We start from the raw sequence: 11,530 nt of genomic DNA, 5'->3' as shown, positions 1-11,530 counted from the left end.
TGGATATAATCAAGGGTTTTGGAAAGTTGGAGGAATAGTTCGAGAATAGTGTAGAAAATTAAAAAAATGTTACAAAAAATGATTAGGATTATTAGAAAAGATTCAAGTATATCAAAAAGAAATATTATAAAGGCTTCAAGTATTGAAAAAAAATGTTTAAAATTTATAAGTATTTGAGCAACTGTTTGAGAGAAGAGCATTTAAGAAATGATCTCTTGGTCGAATATTTTTTGCTGTTTGAGGCGATTTTCTAGTGTGGTCGGATTATTTATTAGTTTTTTGACAAGTGGGTTGAGTTTTGTAAAAAATTGTTGGGGGCAATTTTTATGGTGACTGGGAGGTCGTCTTTTTCTTTATTTTTGTTTGTCAAATGATCCGGGGTATGGTGAGATTTTTATACTTTAGGCTAATTAAAATGTTCATTTTGTTACTTTAGGCTAAGTTAACAAATTTGCTTTGGGGGTATTCGTGGTCTGAGTTGGGGAAATATTGTTGATCTTTGGGTTATTAGATAAGGGAGGGGTACGGTATTATGGTGATATTTATTTTAGCTGTCAAGTTGGAGTGATTTGCTTATTTTTGACCTGGAGGTTGTAAAGTTATAGTTAGAGATGTGCCTGGAGTTCTAGATTATTCGTCTAATTGATCTTAGTTTGAGTTAGAGAAAGTGGCGGATTGGATGAATCCTATTGGTCTATTTTGAACTAGAATTATTGCGTACTTGTGAGCATGTTATTTTGAAAAATTGAAATGAAAAATGTTACGGAGGTTTCAAGATTGTGAAGTATGAAATCTTAAAATTACTTTTTAAATTCTACTTTCTTTAATATTTTAGATTGGGGGATGAACATTTTGTAGTTTTTACGTGGTTGATTTCGGAGTCTTGTTGTTTTTCTATGTTCAGATTTGTCTATTTCTTCTTGGGGTATTATTTGTTCTGTCATTTTTCTATTTTTTCTTTGTTTTGGAGATTCTTTATGGTTTTGTGTATTGTTTTTGGTGGCGGTTGGTTTTGTGTTTTGATTTTCGGTGGGGTTATCATTTTGTTCTGTGTTTTTCAGATGTGGTTCATTTTGAATGATTTTTAATCCTGTGAAAGAATATAATTGGGTTAATTCGCGGAGTGCGTATTCTTTTGGGTAATAAGGTAATAGGTTGTTTCGATGTTGAACGATTTCTTTTTTGTTTGAGTCGGTAATTTTATATGTGACATCAGTGGGTTTTGCAATTATTTGGTATGGTCCTTTTCGAAGGGGTTGTAATTTTTTAGAAATTCCTTTTTGAGTATTAAAATTAGGTATTAAAACAAATGTTCCAATTTTTAATTCGGAGGCTGGTGTAAAACGTGAATTGATTTGTTCATTAATGTTTTGTCTTTGTAATAACTTTTTTGTTATTTTTTAATAAATTTCATTGTGTTTTTTATCTCTATTTAGAATCCATTCGGTGTGTGTACCGGAGGCTAGTTTAAGAATTTGTGGGTGATGAAAATGATCTTCATCGTGTGTATGTAAAGGTAGGTTATAACAAATTGAGTCTTTATTTGGTTGACAATAACCTTGTGCGTTTTTATGAGAATTTGCTGTAAACATTATTGGTTTGCGTGGCTTTTGGTTAAAAACCATTTCGTATGGTGACATTCCTAAAGTTGTCGTTATTTGTGATTTATATGCTAAGGGAAATAATTTTACATCTGCTGACCATTCGGTATATTTTGTATCATTTCCGTTGATGATACATCTAAGATATTCTTGTAATGAACGGTTCATACCTTCGACTAAGCCGTTTGTCCAAGGTGCATGAGATGTACGTGGTTTGTGTTTAATGTTATATAAATGACATAGTGTGATAATTTCATTATTTATGAATTCTGTACCGTTGTCTGTAACTAAAATTTCTGGTAGTCCGAATTTTGCTATCCAGTGTTCATAGAGTGTTGTGTAAGCGTAATAAGCGTTACAATGTGGTACTGGGTTAAGTGCTACATAATGTGTAAATGCGTCAACAATTACCATAATGTAGGAGTTTCCTTCTGATGAGGGTGAAATTGGTCCTTTAGTATCAAATGAGATACGATGATTAAAATACAAGCTTTGTCCTTTAAAATCTTGTTTTTGTGCTATTTGTTTTTGATTTGGGTAAGGTTTATTTAGTTGACATACTATACAATCATTGCATAGTACTTTTATCCAAATTGGTGCATTTGGGAAATAAAAGTTTTGTATAAAATTTGAATATGTTTTTTCTGATCCAGAGTGTCCTTTAATATTTTGTGTATGTGAAATATTAAAAGCTATAAGAATCATACTTAAAGGGAGACATGGAACTGTAGATTCATTTAGGTTATACTCTAAAAGGTCTGTATTTTCGTTAATTGTTGTGTTGTTAAATTTGCGAAAGTATCGGAGGAGTGTTTTGTTTCCTAGAATGGTTGAATCTGCTTTGATAGGTTTAGTTTTATATTTGTGCCATGATTTCAGTTGTCGAATTATTGGGTCAAGATTCTGGTATTGTTTTAGTGTTGAAATTGTAATTGTTTCTGTTGGAGGGAGAAAAATGTTTTCAATTTCGAATTTAGATAATGGTATTGTATCAAGTGGGTCGTGAAGGTCAAAAACTTGATTTATTGTGTATTTTGAATCATTTGTTTGTGGTCCTGATAAATTTATTTTATCAGTTAAATCTTCTTTTTCAATTAGTGGAAAATGGTCTTTTTTAGGCGGGTGTTGTTTTGTTCGTTTTTGTTGGGTGTTATTTTTGATCCATTGAGAATATGGGATTGGTTTGAAAGTTGATGTTCCAAGTAGATCAACTTCATAATGATTATTTTGACAATCTAAATAAAGTGGGAAATGTTGTAAATTATTTATTTGTGATTGTTCAATATCAGTTTTTACTGCATATTTGCATTCCAATCGGGGTGATGTTTCGTTTTCTGCAAGGTAGAATTTTATGTTTTTGGGTATTTCAACTGTTGTTTTTCGTGTAAGTAATTCAGGTGGTGTATTTCGACTTAAGGTGTCTGGTAATGCAAGATTTTTTCCTGCAGTCCAAACTATATGTAAGTTTGGAAATTTCATTAGAATTAGTTGAAATCTGTAAACTCGGTGGTTTGGGTTAGATTTTTGTGTAAAAAGAAAAATGATTGGTTTATGGTCTGTGAATAGAACTGTTGGATGTTTTGATCCAAGTATCAGAAATTCATATTCTGTCAGTGTATATATTATGGCTGTACATTCTCTCATTAGAGTCGAGAGTCGTAGCTCTGCTTGAGTGAATAATCGAGAATTTGCTGATATGAGGTTCATTTTATTTGTACCATTATGTGATTGTAATAGTGCTGCACCGATGCCAAAGTTCGAAGCATCGCACATTGCATAAAATGGTTGATTTGAGTCTGGAATTGTGTTTGAAATTTGTTCAGTTAAAAGTTTCTTTATTTCTTTAAATCGTGTTTGATGTTCTGTGTTCCATTCGAAATTATTTTGTTGTCTAAGGATGTTATAAAATGGTCGTAGATATAATTGCATTTTATAAACATATTTACTTAAAAAGTTTAACATTCCAAGAAATTCTTGGATTTTCTTTTTATTTGTTGGTGGTTGAAGTTTTTGAATAGCGTCAATGCGTGATTTCAATGGAGTGATTGTTTTTCTTTCTATATTATGTCCTAAGAATTTAACTCTTGTCAAAAAGAAGTGTGATTTATCGGGGGCGGCCTTCAGATTTTCGTTCTGAAGTATTTGGTGATATTTTTCTAAAACATTGAACATCTCGTCTTTTGTTTGTGATTGCATAAAAACATCGTCTAAATAGGTGATTGCGTTTTTCTTGAGTATTAGTGGTCTAAAAATTTTGCTCATAAAAGCTGAAAATGCTGCTGGTCCTATGGATATTCCATAGAATAAGCGGTTGAATTCATATTGTTGGTTTCCTATAACAAATTGTGTTAAACGTCGTGATTGTTCATCTAGTGGCATTTGATTGTATGCACTATTCATATCGGCGGTTGTAAAGTATTTGCCGTTTATTTTTGTTAAAATAACTTGTATTGGTTCAATGGGCCAATTACATTTTGATTCATCTATAAGTGAATTGAGGTATCTAGCATCGAGAACGATTTTTAATGATTCTCCTTTAGCTAGAATGATAACGGGGTTGATAAATGTGTTGCCTTTTGGTTGTTCTTCTTTATTAACTGGTGATATAATGTTGTATTGTTCTAAAATATCGAGTAATCTGTTCACTTTATCATGTAAGTGAATTGGTACTTTACTTGCTCTCTGTTTTTTGAAAACTGCGTCTGGTTTTAACGGGAGATGTAGTGATGAACTGATTTTGCCAACATCGAATTTTGATGTTGCATAGACTGATGAATATTTAATTAGCTGTTTGGCTAATTTTTCGAATTCGTCTTGTGTTATTTGTGAATGTTGGAAATTAAACATTGTTAAAAATTTCTGTTGGTCCTCTGTGTAGTTACTTATGTTGAATGTAGGTTTGAAATATGGAGTTTTTGTGAAATAATCCGTATTTCTGTTTTCGTTACTTATTATATTATTTATAGATAATTCTTCATTAAGAATTGTAGATTGGCAAATATCTAGTAATTGGAGTATATTATTTACGCGATAGGCTTTTTCGTGTATTGGTGATATTGTAGCGTTGGTTTCGCAGTATCCTAAAAGTCCTAAAGGTAATGTTACTTGGTAAGGTGTGTTGTTATAGACATGTAAGGAAATGATATCGGAATTCGAATTTTTCAAATATTTTATGGATGAGATTGTGATTTTGAAAAATTTGTGAATAGGTTTGAATTCAAATTCTGACATATAAAATTTTTGTTTGTTTTGTTCTTTATCATATTGGTGAACTTGTTTGATTGAAAAATTATAGATATTTCCTGATAGTGGTTTTAGGTGTTTTCTTTGTTTGTTAAATATCGGGTAGAATTTTGAAAAGAATGGTGGTTGTTTATTTAATCTTTGAAAAAATGTTAAGGATGTTTCTTTTGTTTTTGTATATTTATCTTTGATTAATATATTACTATTTAGTATGTTAATTGTTGGTATATACTTCGAAATAAATGGTATTCCAATGATATTATATTTAATATCAGTGATATGGAATATTTGTTTAAATGGCTTATTTAAAATTTTGCTTTGCTCCATTGTTCTGGTGGGGAGGAGAAATAATTGGATTTTTCCGTAGTTTATCAATGTTGATCCTTGTGCTGTTGCTAACTTACTGGAGGTTTCAAGAGGTGTTAGCTTTGGGTGTAAAGTTTTTATTTCATTCCATGTGGGGATGTTTATTATGTTTGATTCTGCTCCTGAATCAATTAAAAAATCTATTTCAAGGTCTGGTGGTTGAAATTCTTTGTTTCTTGGGCTTTCTAAGAGAAATGGTATTGTCCAAATTTTTTCTTTGGGTTGTTCTTTTTGTTTATTTTGATAAATGTGGTTTGTATTCAAGCATTTTGTTTTGGTATTTTTATTGGTTTGATCTGTAGTGTTAATCTCGTTTGTTTCTTGCGTCGTTGGTGTGGAATTTATGGGTGTAGTGTAATAATTTTGAAGAAATTCTGATTGATTTTCATATATGTGTGATGAAAAGGGTTGTTCATATATGACAGATTCATAGTCATTTTCGACGTTTATCATATTGATAGAAAGAGTGTTTTCAGTATCACTTTCTGAATCTGATGATGTACAGTTTATTTGATTGAGTTGTAACGTATCAGTTACTGTGTCATCAATACCTGGAGGGTCTGATGTTGTTTCTGGATTTGACTGTACTTGATTGATTTGTCTTTGATGTTTAGGTGTACTACTTCTGTGGCGATTATTAGAATTATTATAGTTATTATTATTCCGGTGTGGTGATTGGGAATAATTTCTATAACGATTATTATAACTTGAGTGTCGATTTTGTGAATTATTTCGTGATCTGTTTTGGTAATTATTGTTTGGTCTGTTATAGTTCGATCTATTATATGAGTTATTCCTTGATCGATTGTTCGGGTAATTCTGATTTCGGTTGTTTGAATAACTTCTATTTCGATTATAGGAGTAGTTTCTATTCCTATTGTATGATGAATTTCGTGATTGGTTGTGTTATACCCTCAGCCGTTGGGTGAGGTATAATTAAGTTGTCAAGTCTATGCTAAACGCTGACTATGAAATGAGAAATAGAAAAGACTACGATGGTAACTTAAATTCATCGGTCTGTGTTTAAGTCTGGATGACGCTGACCTCGAAGCATTTGAGAGACAGCGTTTCATAATAACTATTACATATGTTGTTAGGTATAGATAGATACTTATTTAATCCTCAGACTTCTATATGTATTATGTAATCATTTAGGTTTATAATATGTAAACATTACCAACTGGTAGTTTTAGCACCTGAGTGGACATTGTTTATATAGGAATGTTTTACTATGATATCCGTATGGATAACACTTCCCTCCTTTTAAGAAATTGAGTTCTCAATTTAAGCTTGATTTTCATCGTCCTCCTGCGAATTATCTTTGGCTTGTTCTCGCGTCTCCGCCGATTGTTGTTTATCGGTTTTAGTAATGTCAGTTGATCTCTGTTGTGGGGAAGGTTGTTTTTCGTCTTCTTTCTCTCTCTGGAACGTCATTGAATTTCCTCGAATAGGACTAATCGATTGTAAGAAATTCATTGCTTCTTCAAAATCTTTACTGAAAGAGTCTTCAGTGATCTGCGGCTTGTCTAGAATATACCGCGAGCTTGTGGTTCTTTCAATTGTATGGGTCTTAGTCGTATTTCGGGTGTTCTCGGGCGTATCGCTACTCATCTGGACCTCTGTACACACGATTTCATCTGATGACGCCAACGATGCTGTTTGGTGTGTCGTGTCCTCATTGTATTTTGTGATCTGGTTTTCGTCATTTTTGCCACTCGGATTGGAGGTGCTAAGTTTCGTCGGTGTAATTTCTTCCGTACTTGTGAGTTCGATGGTTGCTACTGTGAGTGGGGCGTCAGTGTTTGTTGAGATGTGTCCAATTGGGATGGCATTTCCGAATTTTCCGGCCAGCGTGCTTTTCCGTGATCTGGTTGATCGCCGTATTTCCGGTGATTTGGTTTCCGGTGTGGCCTTTAAGTCAATACGTTTTGCTGCAGGTTGTTGACTTGGAGATGGGGATTTATGGTCGAGCTCGTTATCCGATGAGAGTGAGATCGATGTATCACAGTCGAATTGGATGGTTGCGGAGTCGACTCTTGCTTTCTTCTTCGGGCTAACTGTTCTATGAGGTACTGCCTTTGCCGGGAGACGTTGCGTGAGCGATTTGCTTCTGTCCCGGGCATTCCCTTGCTGTGTTGGTGTAAATGTAGCCAATAGTTTCTGTGGACCTAGGGCTCGTCGGTTCAATGTCTGCTGAAGTATCTCCTGTGTTGATTTTGGTGGTGGCTTTCTAGGGCTTTTTGCTGAATTGTTTGATGCTCCTCCTTGTGCCCCTGTGCTAGGCGTCTTTTTCTCTAAAATACGCGGTTTAGCTCTTGGTAGGTGTTTATACGCGACAAAGTCCTTTAGTGCCGCTGGTCTACACTTTCCATAGACCCTTGGATCTGGTATGAATGCAAGACCGTCATGCCTAATTACCCTAGGTTGTTTCCCATCTTCCCGTATCCACGCAGTGTGTGGAGAGTAATTAATTATTGCGCCGTTTTCGATAATTTTGAACTGCGCCCCAAATGTTCCCGGATTTTTTGTTTTTCTTGCAATTGTCCCCGTTTTCCTAGCAATTTGTTCGAGGCGTAGTCCTGTTTTAGGATTAACGGTATGTGCTGGACCTTTAAAACGATCCTTTAGAAATATTAATGGGGCATTTCGTAATTTTTCTTTTTCTTGTGATGTTAATAATCTTATGGGGTTACGAGTCCTTAGTTTATCGAAATCATTAGATTTTTCTTTTAGAAAGGTTTCCTGAAGTGATCTGGCTTCATAAGGCTTATTCGTCAAAGGTAGGTGCGCACCTATTGGGAATTTTTGGAGTAGCCTCCTGTCGAATTCCTCATCGCTGCTGTCTAATGTTACTGCCTCCGTGTGTGTGTCTGCATCCGGCTGGTTCTGTGCTCTACGTTTTCCTGAGTGTGTTTGTGTGTGTCGATTACCTTCGGTAGCACTTTTATCCGCGACAGTTTGTGCTGGTGGGGCCGGGTTGAATGTTGGTTCCGGAACGTATTGGTGCTCAGGTTTGTATTTCAGGTCTAGTTCATCCTCGCTGTTTATATCCCGGTTCCACATTGATTCCGCCGACAACGCTGGTTTTGCAAGTACTTTTTCGTCTAAACATGACAATTTAGTATTTTCCCATGAAAGGTTTGACAATTTAGGCGATGTGCTGAGGTTACTTATGGGGGTGTTAGCTTTTCTACCGTAGTGAGATTCAAACGGTGTAACTTTTGTAGAAGAGTTAGGTGTAATACGGAGGGTTTTTATTAATTCAGCTACGTCCGATGCTAACTTATATGGACGATTTGTTTTGTCAATTTTCATTATCGCTAGTCGTGATTTTAATGTTCGTATGAGCCTTTCGACCATGCCTATCGCTCTGTGGTCGTCCACCGGTGCGAAAATCAGTTTTATATTGTGAGATTTACAATATATAAGGAACTTTTTGGCTCTGAAACCTTGTGCTTGGTCACATCTGATAGCACGGGGTACACCTTGGTTGACTATGTGATTTTGCATAAAACGGATGATTGTATCCGCTTTGTTATTGGTAACAACTTTTGCATACGGAAAGCGTGAAAAGCGATCGACACCCACCAATATATAAACATCCTTATCATTTTCGTCTGGTAAGGGTCCTGCGAAATCCAATTGGATTTCCTCATTTGGTTCTACTACCGCGTCCAATGTTGTGAAGTGTTGTTTACCCGAGATAACCTTAAAGTTCTTACCCTTTTCCCGACAGCTTTTACAGTTTTGCGCCATTGAGACGATGTCTCTGTGAATGAACGGATACCACACATGCTTCGCTGCTTCTAGCATTCCCCCTTGTCCTGGATGTGTGAGGTGTAAAGCATCCATCAGTGTAGGCCTCAGTTGTTTCGGTATGACGACGCGGTCGTCGTAGAGGAGAATGTTGTCCCTGACTGATAGTCGATGCCTGACATTGTAGAAATAAGGGCCGTAGCAGCTTTTGATTGAGTCCCACTTTTGTTGCTTAACCATTGTTAAGAGTGGTGATAAATTCCTATCTCGTTTAGTAGCGGCTGCTAGGAAACTTATGTCCATCACCTTCCGTAAATTTTTTCGGAACATTGGGGTGTCTTCGTCTTCTATGCTGGCGATAGTTTGGCTCTCCGTGTCCTGTTTTGATGACTGGTTGTTGTCGGTTTGGGTTTGATGGTCTGTGTCAGGGTATTGATCTTTTTCCAGTGTCTGGCAAATGGCATCAGCTTTCTTGGATTCGATTCTGTTGAATGTGAAGCTGTTTGTAGAGGGTATGACTTGATGTGTCACGTCACTGAATGTAAGTTCTGGTGGTGGGGGTTTCGATAGAAGTGCATTAAACGATGCGTAATTGATGGGAGAGAAAGTGAGTTGGGTTTGGGCTGCGGTATGTGCTTTCCTTGTTATGCGGCGAAAGGGTGGTAAAGTCATGCCTTGTTGCAATTGTCTACTCATGTTGTTTTGAATTTTTAAGTTTGAGCTGTTTGAAATTGAGTTAATTTGAGATCGACTTGATTTGAACAATTGACTACGCAGAGTGAATGCAGTTTGTGTTTGAATCGAATTTGAACGTGCGAAGTTCTCGTTCCGGTCGAGCTTTTTGGTGCCTGGATAATTAGCCGTTTTGACGTTATTCCAAGCGGCGTTAATACTACTGCTATCTTGGAATTCTACGCATTTTACGAGATCATCAATTAGTGCTACTACGAAATTTTCATCCCAGTACGCGGGGGGTTGAGGTTTTCCGACCGGGTGTCGTGAGATGTAGTCAATGAGACCCATTTTACTACCAGCTAGGTGGTGTATGTCAAAATCGAATGGAATGAGTCGATCAATCCATCTGGTTAACCGACTTTGATAGGTTTTATTTCCCCTATTACTTTTTAATGCACCAACTAATGCTTGATGGTCCGTTATTAAAGTAAAACGTCTGCCGTATAAGTAGTACTTGAAGTGCTCAATGGCCCATACTGCGGCTAGAAGTTCGAGTTCGTTTACCGAGTATTTTTGTTCACATGAATTTAGGAAACGTGATGCATACGCAATTGTGGCCCAACCGTCCGGTGTGTTTTGTTCCAGGGCCGCGCCTATACCTTCGCGGCTGGCATCACAGACAATTCGGGTGTCTCGGTCCGTTACAAAATGTCTGTTTTCTGTTATGTTCTTTACTGCATTTAAGACATTTTTGAAAGCTTTCCCGTTTTCTTCATTCCACTGGAAATTAAATTTATTTGCTGTTGATAGCAGTGGTCTAAGGGGATTACATAACTGAGCTAAGTTTGGAATGAATTTGTTTAGGTGATGAACTGAACCCATGAAACTTTTCAATTGTTTGAATGTTTTTGGATGAGGTAGGTTTATGATTGCATCCGTTTTCTTATGGATAGGTATGGTGCCGTGTTCGTTTATGGTAAATCCCAACCATTCTACTTCCCTACAACCAAATTTACACTTATCGATTGAAATAGCCATGTTTTCCGTATCTAGTTTGGTCAGAACTTTTGTTAATTTTTCAATATGTTTTTCTTTCGTGCCATGGGATATTATTAAAATATCGTCTAGAAACGCGAAAGTGTCCTTCTCGTTGTTGAGTGTCAGATCAATGGCTTTCTGAAATTCTGCGGGCATATCAGTTAGCCCGTAGAAACCGGTTTGGAACTGATATGTTCCCGTTGCTTTTCCTCCAATTATGCTGAAGTTACACTGCGTACGGGTTGGTTCGTCTAGTGGTAGTTGACTGTACGCGTATCGTAGATCTATTGTTGAGAAATACGTCGTTCCTGGCTTATTTGTACCTTCTTGTGCCGATTGTGCTATATTGTCTAACAGAACGTCAATATTGGGCATCTGGTACTTATTTTTGTGGATCGATTTATTTATTTGTTTTGAGTCCATGGCTAATTTAATTGATCCATCCTTTTTAACAGTAATGACGATAGGGCTTATGAATTGGTTGTCGTTACATTTTTCAAGTCGAGTGATGTGACCTTGATCGATTAATGATCTAACTTCGTGTTCCACCTTTTCTTGTATATGAATGGGAATTCGACGCCCCCGTTGTTGCAAGGCTTTGAAATCCGATAAAAATTGTGTATGGACCATATGGTTTTTTGAACGTCCAATTCGTGTACACAATCCCGGATAAGTATTTCTGACCCACGTCGCAATTTGTGTGTCTGAATTTTCAATACTATTAACTTGACATACTGACTCACCAGCTGGTTTTCTTTCTTGATGTAGCTGGATGCCAATTTGTGGGAGAAGATTCCGCCCCAAAATGTTCGCCCGCCTGTCGTCCACCACAATGAAGGATGCTGTGTGGA

The sequence above is a fragment of the Symsagittifera roscoffensis genome, chromosome 7, assembly GCF_963678635.1.
Source record: "Symsagittifera roscoffensis chromosome 7, txSymRosc1.1, whole genome shotgun sequence".
Taxonomy (NCBI): Eukaryota; Metazoa; Xenacoelomorpha; order Acoela; family Convolutidae; genus Symsagittifera; species Symsagittifera roscoffensis.
The sequence above is the reverse complement of the archived record's forward strand: the minus strand, read 5'-3'. Positions refer to the sequence as shown.